Source organism: Canis aureus, chromosome 4 (genome assembly GCF_053574225.1).
Source record: "Canis aureus isolate CA01 chromosome 4, VMU_Caureus_v.1.0, whole genome shotgun sequence".
In the NCBI taxonomy this organism is placed as follows: Eukaryota; Metazoa; Chordata; class Mammalia; order Carnivora; family Canidae; genus Canis; species Canis aureus.
Genome location: NC_135614.1, coordinates 79,206,459 through 79,223,405, shown reverse-complemented (window position 1 = coordinate 79,223,405; position 16,947 = coordinate 79,206,459). Strand labels below are relative to the sequence as shown.

The 16,947-nt window shown below is 31.9% G+C and overlaps 1 long non-coding RNA gene across 5 annotated transcripts in view; it reads left to right on the top strand.

Annotated features, from left to right (window-relative positions):
- LOC144313053 (uncharacterized) overlaps positions 1–16,947 on the top strand; it is a 90,803-nt gene that overhangs the window by 15,544 nt on the left and 58,312 nt on the right. For 3 of the 5 annotated variants that reach the window (XR_013378745.1, XR_013378744.1, XR_013378746.1), the window contains exons 2-4: positions 2,346–2,447; positions 15,015–15,083; positions 16,812–16,947. This is a non-coding gene — a long non-coding RNA (uncharacterized LOC144313053). The remainder of the gene's footprint in view (positions 1–2,345; positions 2,448–15,014; positions 15,084–16,811) is intronic. The other 2 variants (XR_013378748.1, XR_013378747.1) reach the window with 2 other exon arrangements.

Below are 16,947 nucleotides of genomic sequence, written 5' to 3'. Positions count from 1 at the left end.
TAACTGTCTATATAGTTAAATACTAAACTGTCAAAAATGTTTCCTTGTTCTTGGTAATGTGCTTTACTGACTAAATAGGCATTATGTTTACTTTTAAGAGTTTTATTTTTTTTTTCATTGAAGTGTAGTTGATATAGATTAGTTACAGGTATAAAACATAGTGATTCATTATATACATTAGGAAGTGATAACCACACAAGTTTAGCTACTATGTGTCACCTTACAAAATTGTTGAATGTTATTAATTATATTCCCTGTGTTATACTTTGCATCCCCATGTCTTGTTTTATAACTAGAGGTTTTTACCTATTAGTCTCCTTTTTCTACTTTATCTATCCCTTCATTCTCTTCCCCTCTGGCAACCACAGATTGTTCTCTGCATCTGTGAATTTATTTCTGTTCTGTTCCTTTCTTATTTTCATATTTATGTATAAGTGAAATCATATAGTTGTTTTTCTGTTTTTTTTTTTAATTTGGCAAACCCTCTAAGTCCATCCATATTGTCATATGTGACACAATTTCATTCTATTTTATGATTGAGTGCTATCCCATTGAAGATATTGAATATCATATTGAATATATATGTATATTTATATTACATATTTATCCATTTAGCAATTAAACACTTAGGTTGCTTCCATATCTTGGCATTTGTAAAGAATGCTACAATAAGCATAGGGGTGCACAAATTGTTTCCAATCAGTGTTTTTGTGTTCTTTGGGCAAAAACCAAGTGGAATTACTATGTTGTATGGTATTTCCATCTGTAATTTTTGAGAAACCTCTATATTGTTTCCCACAATGGTTGTACCCATTTATATTCCCACCAACAGTGTACATGGGTTGCCTTTGCTTCACATCCTTGCCAACACTTGCTATTTCTTGTCTTTTTGATGATAGCCATTCTAATTAGTTTTAGGTGATAACCTCATTCTGGTTTTGGTGTAAATTTCCCTGACAATTAGTGATGTTGGGCATTTTTTCACCTGCATGTTGGCCATTGGGATGTTTTCTTTGTAATAAAACTCATTTAGTTGCTTTGCACATTTTCTAATGATTTTTTGTCATTGAAATGTATGAGTTCTTTATATATGTTGGATGTTAATCCATTGTCTGATATATGGTGTACAAATACTTTCTCCTATTTTGTATGTTGCCATGTCATTTGTTTGGTTATTTCTTTTGTTGTGCAGAACTTTTTAAGTATGATGCAGTCCCACTTAATGAGTTTTGCTTTTGTTTATTCTTTTGGTTTCTTATACAAAAATTTATCACCAAGTCCAATGTTGAGGAGATTCTTTCTTATGTTTTCTTGCAGGAGCTTTTTGGTCTATTGTTTTATGCTTAAGTTTTTCATCCATTTTAAGTTAATTTTGTGAGTGGTGGATGGCAGGGATCCAATTTCATTGTTCTGCATGTTTTTATCCAGATTTCCAAACACTACTTTTGGAAAAGGCTGTCATTTTTGTAATTGGGTCATTTTGGTTTCCTTGTCAAATATTAGTTGCTCATATATGCAGGGGATTAGTTCTAGGTTCCATATTCTATTCCATGTGACTATTTTTATGCCAGTACCATACTGTTTTGATTACTATAGGTTTGATCTATAGTTTAAAACCAGGAAGTAAAATCAAGAATCCTTGTAATATTCCAAAGGCAAATCTACAAAATAAAAAAATATTTAGAAAAACACTTCTGTGTTTATTTTTAATTTATGCCCTTAACTCTTTAACGGAAATAACTTTTATTATGAATGTGATATTCATTTCATTGTTTTATTAAAGATTTTATTTATTTATTCATGAGACACACACACACACACACAGAGGCAGAGACACAGGCAGAGGGAGAAGCAGGCTCCATGCAGGGAGCCTGACGTGGGACTCAATCTCGTGTCTCCAGGATCACACCCCGGGCTGCAGGTGGCATTAAACCGCTGAGCCACCGGGGCTACCCCTGTGATAATCATTTCAATGCTTTCTTTTGCATATATATTTCATCTATTTCATGAATTATAGCAAACTACAGCATATGTTTTATATCTGTACACACACATGCAACTTGAATCACACACTTATAAACTTTAATATACAAAATCCCCTAAAACTTACAAATAAAATTAGATAAAGTGTTGTAATGAAAGTATAAGGAATGCTTATGAGATATAAGCATTATCGTTAAAAAGTGACAGTTCATCTAAATTGTAATTTTTTCTTAATCCACACAAATATTTTTATAATTTTTGTATTCTTTTTCCCCCAGGCTAAATAATTTTATCCTCATTACATGATGAAGCTGGGGGTAAAAGAAGAAGAAATTAATATAATTTATTTTCTATTTTTCAAGGCAAGATTATTGGAGTATAATTTACATAAAGAAAAATGCATCCGATGAATACCCACCATTTGCTTTGATGTGGATGGAACTGGAGGTATTATGCTGAGTGCAGTAAGTCAATCGGAAAAGGACAGTCATTATATGGTTTCACTCATGGGAATATAAAAAATAGTGAAAGGCACTATAGGGTAAAGGAGAGAAAATGAGTGGGAAAAATAAGATGGTGACAAAACATGAGAGACTCCTAACTCTGGGAAACGAACAAGGAGTAGTGAAAGGGAAGGGAAGGTGGGTGGGGGATGAGGGGGGTGGAAAGGGTGGGGGCTGAAGACTGAGTGACAGGCACTGAGGGGGGCACTTGATGGGATGAGCCCTGGGTGTTATACTATATGTTGGCAAATCGACTAATGTTAAAAAATATACCAAATAATATACCAAAAAATATACAAAAAAAGAAATGACAAGAAAAAAAAAGAAAAATGCATCCTTTAAGATGTACTTTTCTATGAACATAAACACTTTTACTGGTTAATGTTTTCTGATGTATCACAAAAACTCAAAAGACCTCAAAAACAGGTAATATCTCAATTTCATATCCCCTATCCCTCATATGCACTTATTGTTTCTTCTTTCTAAATCGTTGAACAGGAGGAGGTGGGTAGGTGTTCCCACCCAAAGAACATCCTGTGCTCCTCTTACCTCTCCACCCTCAGGCTTTGGATTCCATTCTATCTGATATCTCAATTATGCCTCCATTTACCCTCTTTTTGCCCATTAGTATTGTCAATTTTTTTCTTCTACTATTTCTATTAGATGTATACATATTCTATTGACTTTAAAGACAAAAAAAAGATCACAAAAATCTAAACCATAGTACCATACGTACAACCTCAGCTCAAATCTTACTGTCTGAAAACATTGTCTCCATTCAGGTTCTGATTGCCTCCCCTCCCAATTCCTACCCAATCTCTTCCATTTTTCCCATCACTCCACTGAAAATATCTTTATCCTTCCAACCAAATAATTTTTTCCTTTTGACTTATTCAACATTACAGTTCTCTTATGTTCACCTATGAGATGAAAGGTCCAGCTATTTTACCAGCAAAAATGACTTTATTTGGCGATAGCAGAAAATTGCAATTTGAGACAATCAAACTATAGGGAACTATAGGCAAATTCATATAACAGAGGAGAAAGGTGTGCTATCATGGAAAAAGAAAGAAGCTAGGAGGGACTGATTTTTAAAGAGTTCAAAGTGATGATTGTTTCTCATTGGCTGAGTGTGGCAGTTCCTCACTGGCTGGACTGTAGCTGCGCAAGGAAAATTTCTTTCCTTCCCCCTGCTGAGGTATGCAAATATGCCTTCTGTTTGGGGTCTGAGTGGTAGTGCATGACAAGTCTCTCTTCTGGGCCTCCAAACTCCATTTTCAACAAAATTTCCTTTATTTATTTTCATACTTATCCTACATTCTGTCTAAATTTTGAGTCTGTGTTGTAGACTTTTTCTCCATAATCTGTGTAAAAGGAACCTCTTTCTCACCAAAAAACATTTAATGAAGACAAGTCACCCACAAATTAAGTACAATATCTGGCACTGCATAGACAAGAAATAATTTGTTGAAAGAGAAAATAAAGCCAGGAAAATAGACAGGTGGATGAGGGAGGAGAAGGATCAATGAAGTTAGCCTTCTAATTGTCTCATTAAAATATAAAACTAATTCTCTTAAAATAGAAAACAGTATTTTTTGCTATTAGTTATTGTGATTATATATGCGTATTGTCATTGCATTGAACCAAACATTAGTTGATATCCAAGAGTTTGATTCCCAACCATTGACAGATGGAAAATTGTAATTACTGGTAATGTTTACTGAAGTATTGTATGTATGTATGTGTGTGTGTGTGTGTGTGTTTACAAACACAGATACACAGAAAAGTTCACAAATTGTGACTTTCCACAAGGAAAGACACCTATGTATAGCCATTAGTAGATGAAGAAATAGATTATAATCAGTATGCAAGATTGCTCTCACATAAATTTTCCCATGATCTAAGCCTCATTCTCTTTAAAGTAATTACTATTGTTTCTAACGATATAACATAAATTTAAATTTATGTAAGTATTATCATATCATGCGTTTTGTGTGTTTATAGCTTTTTCAGCATTTTGTGGGCTATGATGGTGAGATGAATCCATGTTGTTGTGATTTGGTTGTTTGGCTTATGAGTTAGCAAATTACCTAAATTAAACACTGGCAGAGAATACCAACCTTACATTGATGGACTTTCTTCCTTTAGGACTTAGTCCTTCAAATCCAGTCTAACTTTGTGCTTTGATGCCCATAAGTAATATCATTTTAATTTAAACTACTTTCCTATTGTGTTTTTTTTCCAGTAGATGAATTAATCTATTATAGGCTATTCTAGTATTGAAAAAAGCAGAAACTACCTAAATCCATTTTTTTGCCTCCATAATTTTGCTATGTATTTTCCTCCCTGAAATACTTCCTATGCAATTTTTTAAGGTTACCTGCTTTCTGAAATGACATAATTCAGTATGAGTGAAGAAAAAAGGCTGATGTCAATATTAAAGAATTTTTAGAAATAATATAAAGATGTTTGCTTGTCCTTTAAGATAGAAAAGCACACCATATTAATGAGAACTCAAAATTGCAGTAGGTTTAAGTTCATAAAACAATAGATTAGATAGATTAGAGATCACTTGTCTAGATAAATGTTGTGTTTTATCCTTGTCATATTTATTTCCAAGAAAGACTGAAAGACTTTCACCAAAGAGAAGGATAAGCTCTATTTATAATTGTAATGTGATAAAGCAAAAGAGGAATTATAGTGAAAACTTAGCTTTGCTTTAGTCATCAGAAAAAAATGACAAGGGACACCTGAGTGGCTCAGTTGGTTAAGCATCTGCCTTCTGCTCAGATCATGATCCCTGGGTCCTGGGATTGCGCCCTGTGTCAAGCTCTCTGCTTAGTAGGGACCCTCTTCCTTGTACCCCCACCCCCACTCATACTCTCTCTTTCTTGATCACTCACTCTCAAATAAATAAATAAAATATTAAAAAACACAAAGATAAATACAGAATGACTGAGATACAAATGTATTTGTTTTCCTCCTACTTTTATTGAACATGCCAGATACTTCTATGAAGATGCTACCTGTGTTAATTCATTTTCATGTATTTAATCCTACAATCAATCCTATAAATTCGCTATTATAGTAGTCCCATTTTTCAAATAGGGAAAGTTGGCACAGAGATATAAAAATTAGACCTGGCATTAAAACAAGTTTTTGGAATTGTAACCACTATCACATACTGAGGTAGGCGCTGCTTTGAGACATACTGAGGTAGGTGCTGCTTTGAGGGTCTAACTGACCCTTAGAAACCAGATCTAACTAATGAAGCAGAGGTAAAGTAATGACCAAACAGGGCCATAGCACCAATATACTCCTCCAATAATACCCATCCTAGGGTAGCCTGGGTGGCCAGGTGGCTTAGCGCTGCCTTCAGCCCAGGCCTGATCCTGGAGACCTGGGTTTGAGTCCCACACCAGGCTTCCTGCATGGAAGAGAAGAGAGAAGCAAAGACTTCTCTTTGCTTCTCTCTCTCTCTCTGTCTCTCATGCATAAATAAATTTAAAATCTTAAAAAAAATACCCATCCTAAGGGAATTCTGAAAGGATGAAGATTATCTACCCTGTCATCAAATGGGAAAGTTGTTCTATTTATTTGCTACATTTAATGAATATCATTATTAATTAGTTCTTCAGTGCCAAGTTTTAGGCTACTTAATTCAGTTAAAATATTTGAAGGTTTAGAAGAAAATTACATAGTGTTTCTTAGTTATTTTATATTAAACTCCCTTTTCTAGCAGTTAACATCTTGCAAGTCAAGTTTAAAGTAATCTATTTCTTAAAAATAGCCCCCCTCCTTGCATTGGCCCTCATGGAATCCCTGCTATAAAATCTATGGCTATACATTTGACTTGAATGGCAAGCACAATTTTATAAAATAATGAAATATTCCAGTAAGTACATGGCTGGTAAATTTCAAGCATGTATTTGCCAACTATGAGATTTTTAAAATTATTAGCATTTATGTGCTTACAAGGAATAAGAAAGAAAAAATAATAATTACAGTTACTTTTAGTCCTATAGATTTTGGATGCTAAGTACTTTTCTAGAGTCCCTTCATTCCCATAGATTTCCATGTTTCTCATCTTTTTGAGGATCCATTAATATAATTTATATTTTATTATTGCTATACACATATATACTTTTACAAATGTGAATTTAATAATTTCATATATGAAATGTGTTCATTATAATATATATAAGGTTCTACTTATTTATACAATTCACATGAATAATGCATTGTCAATATAATTCTAGAATGTGTTTTTCTTTTTAACATTATAAAGTCAAAATGTATATATGCTGTTCTTATAAGTATATTTTGATTTGCTTATGTATTTCTCTACAAAGGTATGTTTAAGTTTTGATTATTATTTTAAACATATTGCTGAATAATTTTACTATATATGGTTCTTCAGGCTCATATGTATGTTTTACTACATGCTTATAACTGCCAAGTTCTTCTCTGGGGCCTGTATAATATATTTAACTAAACTCTGTTGCAAAACTGTTCTCCAAGATGTAGATGATTTTTGAGTGCCCCAATTTCTTTACCTCTGTGTCAATATTTTGTATTGAATAAACTGTTGGGATATTGAGATATTACTATCTATAATATAGTAGATATGACATGGTTATTTTTAAATTTGAATTTATCAAATTTTCATGTTTTCATGTGTTCAATTAACTGTAGGCTTACCAATTATGTAATTTATATTCACATGATATTCTTCACTCATTCTTCAAATGGGTTTTGAATTACTGTTTATGAGCTTCTGTAAATTTTTTTTATATATGCTGAATAGTAATGTGATCACATTTATTAGCTATATGCATTTCTTTCTATTAGTTGTTAGTCTTTTACAATCATTTTCTGATCATTTTAAAAAATTCTTAACATATTCTGTATAAATTATTTTGCTGTTCATATTCAAGTATTTAAAGAAAAAATATATTTAATGTGAGATGGATATTTAACTATATTTGTTTGCCATATGGAAAACCAATTATCCTATAATGGCTCATCAAAAATTCTGTTTTTTTCCTACTGATTTACAATATGCAATATGTTGTATATCACACATACCATCTGCAGAGTACATCTGTCTTTTAGCTATATATTCCTTGCCATTGGTATCACTGCATTATGTGACAGCTTTACCATTCTAGCTTTAAAAATCCCACCTATTGGTGGCAGAATGAATTTTAAAAATTAGACCTCTCTCTATGCTGCTTATAGGAGACTCACCTCAAACCTAAGGACACATGCAGACTGAAAGTAAAAATATAAAGAAAATATTTACCATGCAAATGGAAGTGAAAAAAAAAAAAAAGCAAGGATAGTAATACTTATATCAGACAAAACAATTTTTTTAATTTATAATTTTTTTAAGATTTTATTTATTTATTCATGAGAAACAGAGAGAGAGAGGCAGAGACATAGGCAGAGGGAGAAGCAGGCTCCCTGCAGGGAGTCCAACGTGGGACTCTATCCCGGGACCAGGGGATCAGCCCTGAGCTGAAGGCAGACACTCAACTGCTGAGCCACCCAGGCAACCCGACAAAACAGAATTTTAAAAAGACTGTAACAAGCATTATATCATGACAAATTCAACAAAAGAATAATTGTAAATATCTAACACCCAACACTGAAGTACTTAAACACATAAAGCAAGGATTAACACACATAAAGAAAGTTGATGGTAATATAATAGTAGAAGACTTTACCACCCAACTTATATCAATAGAAAGATCAACCATGCAGAAAATCAAGGAAAATGTCTTAAAATAGCACAATAGAGCAGATAAATATAAATATACAGAGCATTCCATCCAAAAACAACAGAATAAACATTCTTTTCAAAAGCACATAGAACATTTTCCAGAATAGATCAATTAGGCCACAAAACAAAACTCAATAAAGTTTAAAAGACTGAAATGCTATTAGGCATCTTTTCTAGAAGACCACAGTGGTATGAAACTGGAAGTAAATTATAAGTTTAAAAAAATGGGAAAATCACACATGTGGCAACTAAACAACATGTTATTAAACAACCAGTGCATTAGTGGATCAACCAAAGGAGAATTAAAAAAAAAATGCATAGAGACAAATGAAAACAAAATGGTCCAAAATCCTGGGGACATAGCAAAAGAATTCTAAGAGAGCAACATATAGTGATACAGCCTACCTCAAGAAACAAGAAAAAATTCAAATAAACAATCTAACCTTACACCTAACAGAATTAGGAAAAGAACAAACAAAGCCCAAGGTAAGCAGAGGAAAGGAAATCATAAGGAACAGGCAGAAATAGATGCTGGAGAGAGAGAGAGAGAGAGAGAGAGAGGGAGAGAAGAAAAGAAAATATATTAAAAAAAAGAGAGATAGCAATGAAACCAAGAGCCACTTCTTTAAAAAGATAAATAAAATTGATAAACTCTTCCCCAGGTTCATCCAAAAAAAGAGAGATAGAAAGAGAAAGTAAGGACTCAAAATCATAAATGAAAAGGAGGAAGTAACAACTAATACCACAAAATACAAAAGACTGTGTAAGAGAATTATACAAAAAAAAAAAATCTGTGTCAAAAATTGAGCAATCTAGAAGAAATGGGCAATTCCTAGAAGTATATAATCTTAGTCTGAATCAGGGAGAAATAGATACCTAAACAGACTCATTACTACTAACAAAATTGAATCAAACAAAAGAAAAACAAAACAAAAAACTACCAAAAAATAAAAGTCCAAGACCAGATGGATCACAGGTGAATTCTACCATTTAAAGAAGTATTATCATCATTTTTTAGATTTTATTTATTTATTCATGTGAGACACAGAAAGAGGCAGAGACATAGGCAGAGGGAAAAGAAAGCTCCCTCTGGGGAGCCTGATGCAGGACTTGATTCCAGAACCCCGGGATCATGCCCTGAGCTGAAGGCAGATGCTCAACCACTGAGCCACCCAGGCATCACTTAAAGAAGTATTAATATCTATTGTTCCCAAACTATTCAAAAAAAAAAAAAAAAAGCTACGGAAAGCTTCCAAATATACAAGATCAGCAGGTAAACCCTGATATCAAAACCAGACAAAAACATCACAAAACACACCAAATACTACAGCTCAATATCCCTGATGAAATTAGATGTAAAAGTCCTCAAAAAAATATTAGCAAACCATATTTAACAATACGATAGAAGCATCATTCACTCTGATCAAATCAATTTATTCCAAGGATCCAAGGATATAATTCAACATTTACAAATCAATCAACATAACATCAGATCAACAAAACGAAGGATAACAATTATGTGATTATCTCAATAGATGCAGAAAAATCCTTTTAGAAAATTCAACATCCATTCATGATAAAAACTCTCAACCAAGTAAGTTCAAAGAAAACATGTCTCAACATAATAAGGGCCATATATGAAAAATCCACAGCTAACTCATACTCAATAGTGAAAAATGGAGAGTTTTCCTCTAAAATCAGGAAAAAGATAAGGATATCCACTCTCACAACTTTTATTTCAACATGGTTGGAAGTCTTAGCCACAGTAATCAGACAAGAAAAAGAAATGAGAGATTGATAGTGGAAAAGAAGATACTGAACTATCACTATTTGTAGTTGACATGATACTATAAATAAAAAATCCTAATGACTCAACCAAAAACCTACTAGAAATAATAAGTGAATTTAGTAAATTTCAGGATGAAAAATTAATACCCAGAAATTGGTAATATTTCTATATATTAATGTAGCAACAGAGAGAGAAATTTAGAAAACAAATCCATTTATAATTCTGTCAAAAAAGAACAAAATATCTGGTAATAAAGCTAACCAAAGAAGTGAAAGAACTGTACTTTGAAAACTCTAAAATTCTGATGAAATAAATTGAAGATGACATAAACAAATAGATATTTCATGCTAATGGATTGGGAAAGCCCATATTGTTAAAATGTCCATACTACTCAAAGCAATATACAGATTCAATGAAATCCCTATTAAAATAGCAACAGCAGACTCCTATCTCTGGGAAGCGAACTAGGTAGGGGTGGTGGAAGGGGAGGTGGGCACTTGACGGGATGAGCACTGGGTGTTATTCGGTATGTTGACAAATTGAACAACAAAAAATAAATAAATTTATTTAAAAAAATATCAACAGCATTTTTTACAGAAAAAAAAAAACTTAAATGTCTATGGAACCATAAAAGACCCTAAATAGTCAAAACAATCTTGGGAAGGAAGAACAAAGGTAGAAGATCACAATTCCACTTTAATATCTACTACGAGGTTGTAGTAATCAAAACAGTATGGTACTGGCACAAAAACAGACACAGATCAATAGAACAAAATAGCCCAGAAATTAACTTAGGTTTATAATGTCAATTAATCTACGACAAAGTAGGCAAGAAACAAGAAATGTTAAAGGGTCTAACCATTTTGAAGAATTGTTAGGCAATTTCTGAAAAAAAAAAGTTATCTTGTGATCTAATCATTGTACTCTTAAGTATATAAGCAAGTGAATTGGTAAAATATGTCCTTACAAAGACTTGCACACACATTTCTATAGCAGCTTTTGCTGCAATATCCAAAATTAGAAACAAATGTATTCAAAATATAAATAGATGAACAAAATACATATCTGCACAAAGGAATAATACTAATTAATAAAATTTAATTCCTAATACTTGACAATCCTGATGATGAATTGTTAGCAAAATAAGGTAGGCATAAACTAATACATGCTGTATAATCCAATTTATATAAAATCTAGAAAATACAAATTAGAAAAAACAGATCAGTAGTTGCTGCAGGCATGGAGGGCAGGAGTGATGGTCTACAAATATTCTATATGTGATTCTGAGAGAAATGTCAGTGGACATTTAAAGCTAAAAGAATTACTGTATATGTTATACTTTGTGAAGTTGATTTTATAAAGTTAAATATTCTCTGCCCCCAAATAAAAAGTAAATCCATTATATATGTTTTACAAGTCTGTTATCATAAGCTTTAATAATGAAAACACATGAAAAGATTATCAAGGGGCACCTACATGGCTCAGTTAAAGTGTGTGCCCTTGGCTGGAGTTGTGACCCCTGGGTTCTGGGATCAGGATTGAGCCCCCGCGGGGCTCCTTCCTCAGCAGCGAGCTGCTTCTCCCTCTCCTTTTCCCTGCTGCTCCCCCTGCTTATGCACTCATTCTGTCAAATAAATACATAAAATTTAAAAAAAAAAGATTATCAATATCATTACTTTTGAGGAAAATGAAAATAAAAACAAGATCCCTGTTAGAATGTCAAAACAAGTACTTTCAGATAGAGAAAATAATTTAAATATATATATATAATAAAACTAATTACTGAAATGACTAAAACAATGTAACATTTAATTCCGCAAAACCAAAATTTGCAATGAAGCTGATTTATTCATTGTTAACAATATCTCTTAAAGTTTATACTAAACATATTATTTTGAGAGCTTTATGCGATTTCTATCATTTTCTGATTTTTTAACATTAAATGTGAAATGAAATTTACCTTCCACAATATGAATATTAGAAATTTTGGCTAAATCTAGAATATGAGGTAAATATTTGACATATGACCTTATGTAAAACGTTGTAATAATCTTATCTGAAACCATGCCTTTTTATTAAAAAAAAAAAACACTATATGAAGTTTTCATTACAACAAAGAAGATGTATTATTTTCTTTATTGTCTTTCTAGAGAATGATTTTGTCAGTGTTTCATTGTTTTTTTCATTTTTTAAAAATAATACTTTAGATGTGTGATTTGCTCTATATGAATTATTTTAATCTAAAATCTGGACATTTTATTTTTCCATTCATATAAAAAGATTACTTTCCTGATATAAAATTTGGAGTTCAAATTGTAAAGTAGGGCATGGAAAAGAATAAATTCTGGTGCCCCCAAATTGCAATTTTTCCCCCATAAAGATACCATAATGGTTTTAAGTTCTAAATTGACCCCAAATTTACATGGTATAGAATGCCTTTTCATTAAGATTGAATTCACTATGATCTCTCTAATAAGACCAAAATTAAAATGTTAAGTATTTCATTCCATTTGTAAAAAATGTGTTAGCAATTCTAATCCTACAGTTTTGGCTGAAGTAAATTTAGAAAAAGAACTTTAAATAGGAAAAAGTTCATTTAATTTTAATATATGATAGCTAGTAGTTCTGTCATATATAGGATTTGGGCGTTAAAAATGGAGAATTTTGAAAGATTATTGAAACATCTTTTATAGAATAATCATAAAAATGGGTCAAATGATAACATATATACCATAAAAATATTTTCAGTGCTCATGTTTTTTTCTGTTCTTTGTTTTGACATTGCTTAAAAAAGGTAAAAAATAAATAAATAAATAAATAAATAAATAAATAAATAAATAAAGTAAAAATTTGCTCTATTTATTTTCAAATAAAGTTTTGGTTATTTAAGGTATTTTCATTGTGATCATGTAAAAAAGAAGGTAGGCAAAATGATTTTACAGTGCCTTCCAGGTTTATGCTTCTTTATAGCTTTAGAATAAATGTTTGATTATTATTCTCTTACAAATATCAAGTGGGAGTATGAGTATTGACATTCCATGCATAATAATCAACGTAATATCTATTTTATGAAGGTACAGTGCTTAATTAAGTTTGATCCAAGAGGGTCACCTTGAGAAAATAATGACAAGTCGAAGTGCCAGTGCTATTTTGTTTAAAAATAAGTTTCTTACTGGTTTATACTTTTTATAGTACTATTACTAGTATACATACCTTTACATGTTAACAAAATGTTTATTTTACCCTCATTTTTTAATGAGATTTTTAGGGGTTTTGTTGTTCAAGTCTTGTAAAAGAAATTTATTTAATAGATATTCAAAATAACATCGGATTCTATAAAGGAAAAAAAAAAACAGCAAGAAAGGAAAAAGGAAAACCACAAATAATTTCCCAGTATCTTCTAAAGCCCACCTTTCTCTTGAAAATGACCTTTTACTGTGGCAGTATTCCCTTATGAGTTATGTATCTGGTGGTAAGTTTGATGGTTTTGCTTGAACTATGGTTTGGCTACCTTGGAGCTACTTATATCTAAAGCCTATTTTTTTGGACAGTAAAGAGCAAAGCTTAATGTCATGCTATCACGAAACCAGTAGGCCGCTCAGCCCAATGCTCTGAGACCATGGTTTAGTACTCCCATTGTCTACTGCTTCCTAATAAATGTCTTTGTATTGCAAGGTTAGGTTTTATAGATTTATTTGGTTAATCTATGTTGTTAAATAGGGAAGGCTACAATAAGCTTTTTTTTTTTTTTTTTTGATTGCCCCTCATCAAATCCCATCCCTTAATTGGCTTAGGGTTTATCTAGAACTTAAAATTATTACTCTCTTCATTTTGTAAATGATCAAATGACCATTTAGAAATATAATTATCTAATAACATACAGTAACTAAATTAGGGCAGCTTTAACCCACCCTAAGATTGTCTCGAAAACATCAATGATTTAATTCAGTCAGTCTGTGAGTAAATCAGTCCAATAGATATTAACCAAGAGGCACTATTGTAAAAAAAGATGAGAGATACATAAGATTAATGGATTCTCTGCAAAATATTCAAATGCATGAATATCTCAGAATTAGTCTGGTTTTATCACTGTATATATCAATTTAGACAACTTTTATTACCTTACCTTAAAGTGACTTAAATCCTGAAGGATAGAAGAAAAGAACTAAAATATTTATCCCCTTTCCCCCGTATCTTTTCTTGTATCTATAATGAGAAAATTTAATTATTACCTTAAAGTGTTTATTTCAAATATCCTTGCTTCAAATTTTCTGTTTTGAATTCCAACGACGTCTTTTTTTTTTTTTTATGATTATCACAAAACAGGAAAGTTTGGAGTATGCAGTTGTATACTAAGTCAACCAGAAAGAATGTAACATTGGAGGTTTTATGTTTTCATCTTTGTAACTTTAATTTTCCATCAATCTTTAAGATTTTAGCTTTAAAAACCTTGTCACAGGGGGAAAATTCAATATCTGCTTCTTTGGCTCTCATGTTTTACCACAAATTCTAGCTACATGAGGGAAGACCAAGAGACAAGATAAAATCAACAACTTGCACACATAAGCAACAGAAGGCAAATGGAAGCAAATTATGAAAACTGGGAGAGCATTGGAGATAGAGATACTAATTGTCAGCTCACCCACTGATAACTAGCACTACTTTATTTTTGCCTGGAGAGAATGAAATCTATTTTCCATCATATTTTATATACTATTCATGTACATTAAATACTTTTCTTGGTCAAGATTATCTTATTTGAGTTTCACTACACACGGAATTATGTGTCAGTGTTTCCATTTACCAGCTGTGGAAACCAACATTCAGAGAAATCTAGTAACTTACCCCAGGAAGCAGAGCTGGGAAAATGTAGAGCTTAGCTTATTCCGGACATCTCTTACTCATTCTTGAACTTTCAAACATATCTCACTCTCTTGTTCAACTCTTCACATAGGGAGTGAACCTACCTACCTGAAGTTAGTGCTCCATTGAAAATATAAATTTAAATGGAAGAATGTTTCAGGTAAAAGTACAGAAGCTGTTGTATAGTTTCACTTTATAAATACCTGTAAAGGATAAAGGAAACTATGTATTAAAAATATTAACTCCCTGAGGGGGGAAAAAGTATTATATATGCTTTTAACGTAGTAACAACCCAAGAAAGTCCTTATTTAGAGAAGAACCTTACTTGAATTAAATGTGCTGTACTTTTAGAAATGGTTCTTTATTCACAATATAAAAATGATGTTCATATTTTAGTTCATATATAACATGAATAAGGAGAGATGTCGGGACTGAGTCGGGCCTTGTGATTCCTTTCCCCCACCCAAATGGATTCGTACTCTAGGCCATTTAATTTTTGCAGATCTGTTCAAATTTCAGTTATTTCTCAAGTTAAAGAAAATACTAATGTATTTCATTTTTATTTTTTTCCTGAATATGTTTGTGTTATCTTTTTTGTGCAATAATGAATCATTTTTTGACACATTCTAATATTTCTTTCTCACAAGCCTTTCCTTTTTCTCAGTTCTACATAATGAAATCGTCACTGACTCCATTGGCATTCATTTCTACTCTGATTTGTATGAAGGGATTTTAGACTGAAGTTTTAACCTGTCAACAACTAGAGGGGATTGCTATGATCTTGTCACAGTCTATTTGTTTTACACTGCTTCTCTTTCCTCTCCACACATTCTTTCGATGTAATTTCATGTGAAAATATGGTTAAGGGCTGCTTTACTTATTTTTCAAGATCTTCAATGGAAATATTAACTCTGACAGGAAGGCTCTACACCACCCTACCAGATACCTGCCCTTGTAAGTTTATTATCTACTATAATTCATTTTCAAAATCTGCCAGTCATTTTTATGAAGTATTATACACATTTTGCTTTAAGAACCTCCTATTAATTTTGCTATTAATCTTTAAGCTGTTCTATTATTTGACACAAATATAAGAAGGGGAGAAAGTAGCTGTCCTGCTTCATGATCGGACTTGACTTCTAGGACTCAAACAGATGCCTTTCCTATGCAATGCAGGTCTTGTTGGGACATTTTCAAGGACCACAAAATAGTTGTATCTTGTGTCAAATGTAGATAAAATTTTGTGTTTTATGCCTATTATCCATATTCTATTTTCATAGTTAGATAATATTTACTTTAAAGAAAACTGAAGAGTTTTTAAACACTTTAAAAACGTAAGATTAATGTAAAATATCAATAGATTTTTCTTTCTGAGAAGATATTCAAAAGTCATTATTGGCAAACTTCCAAATACAAAATAACTAATGGATTTTTATGACAATGTTTATCATATTAATTATATATTTACTGCTCTTTAGTGCATACTTGTTTTACATGTGTCTGTTGCCAATGTCTGTGTATGGTATAAATTTGCAAAAAAGTGATGCCAAGTTCTAGTGAGGCTCTGAAAGTAGCAAATGATTATGGAGGATCCTTCTCTGGATATTTTATAATCAAATAGAATGTTGGAGTTGGAAATAATCAAAGATTTAATTTAGGCCAAATTATTTTTTGCATAAGAGGAAACATCTCCAACAGTGAAGTAACTTTAATATAGTTTTAAATGTCATATCTCAGACTAGAATTCAGCTTTTTAGATATCCAGAACTTTGTTGTGCACCATAAAAATTGTTTAAAGGGAAAAGCCTATGTATTATTTTTCTCTTGCTGCATTACAGATAAGCACAAACTTGGCAATTTTAAACAACTTTTATTTATTATCTCACAGTTCTTGAGTCGGACACCTGAACATGACTTCACTGTCTCCTCTGCTCAGGGTTTCAAAAGGTTATAATCGGGCTGTCTGCCAGGTTTTGGAGGCTCAATTAGGGAAGAATATGCTTCAAAGATCATTCAGGTTGTTG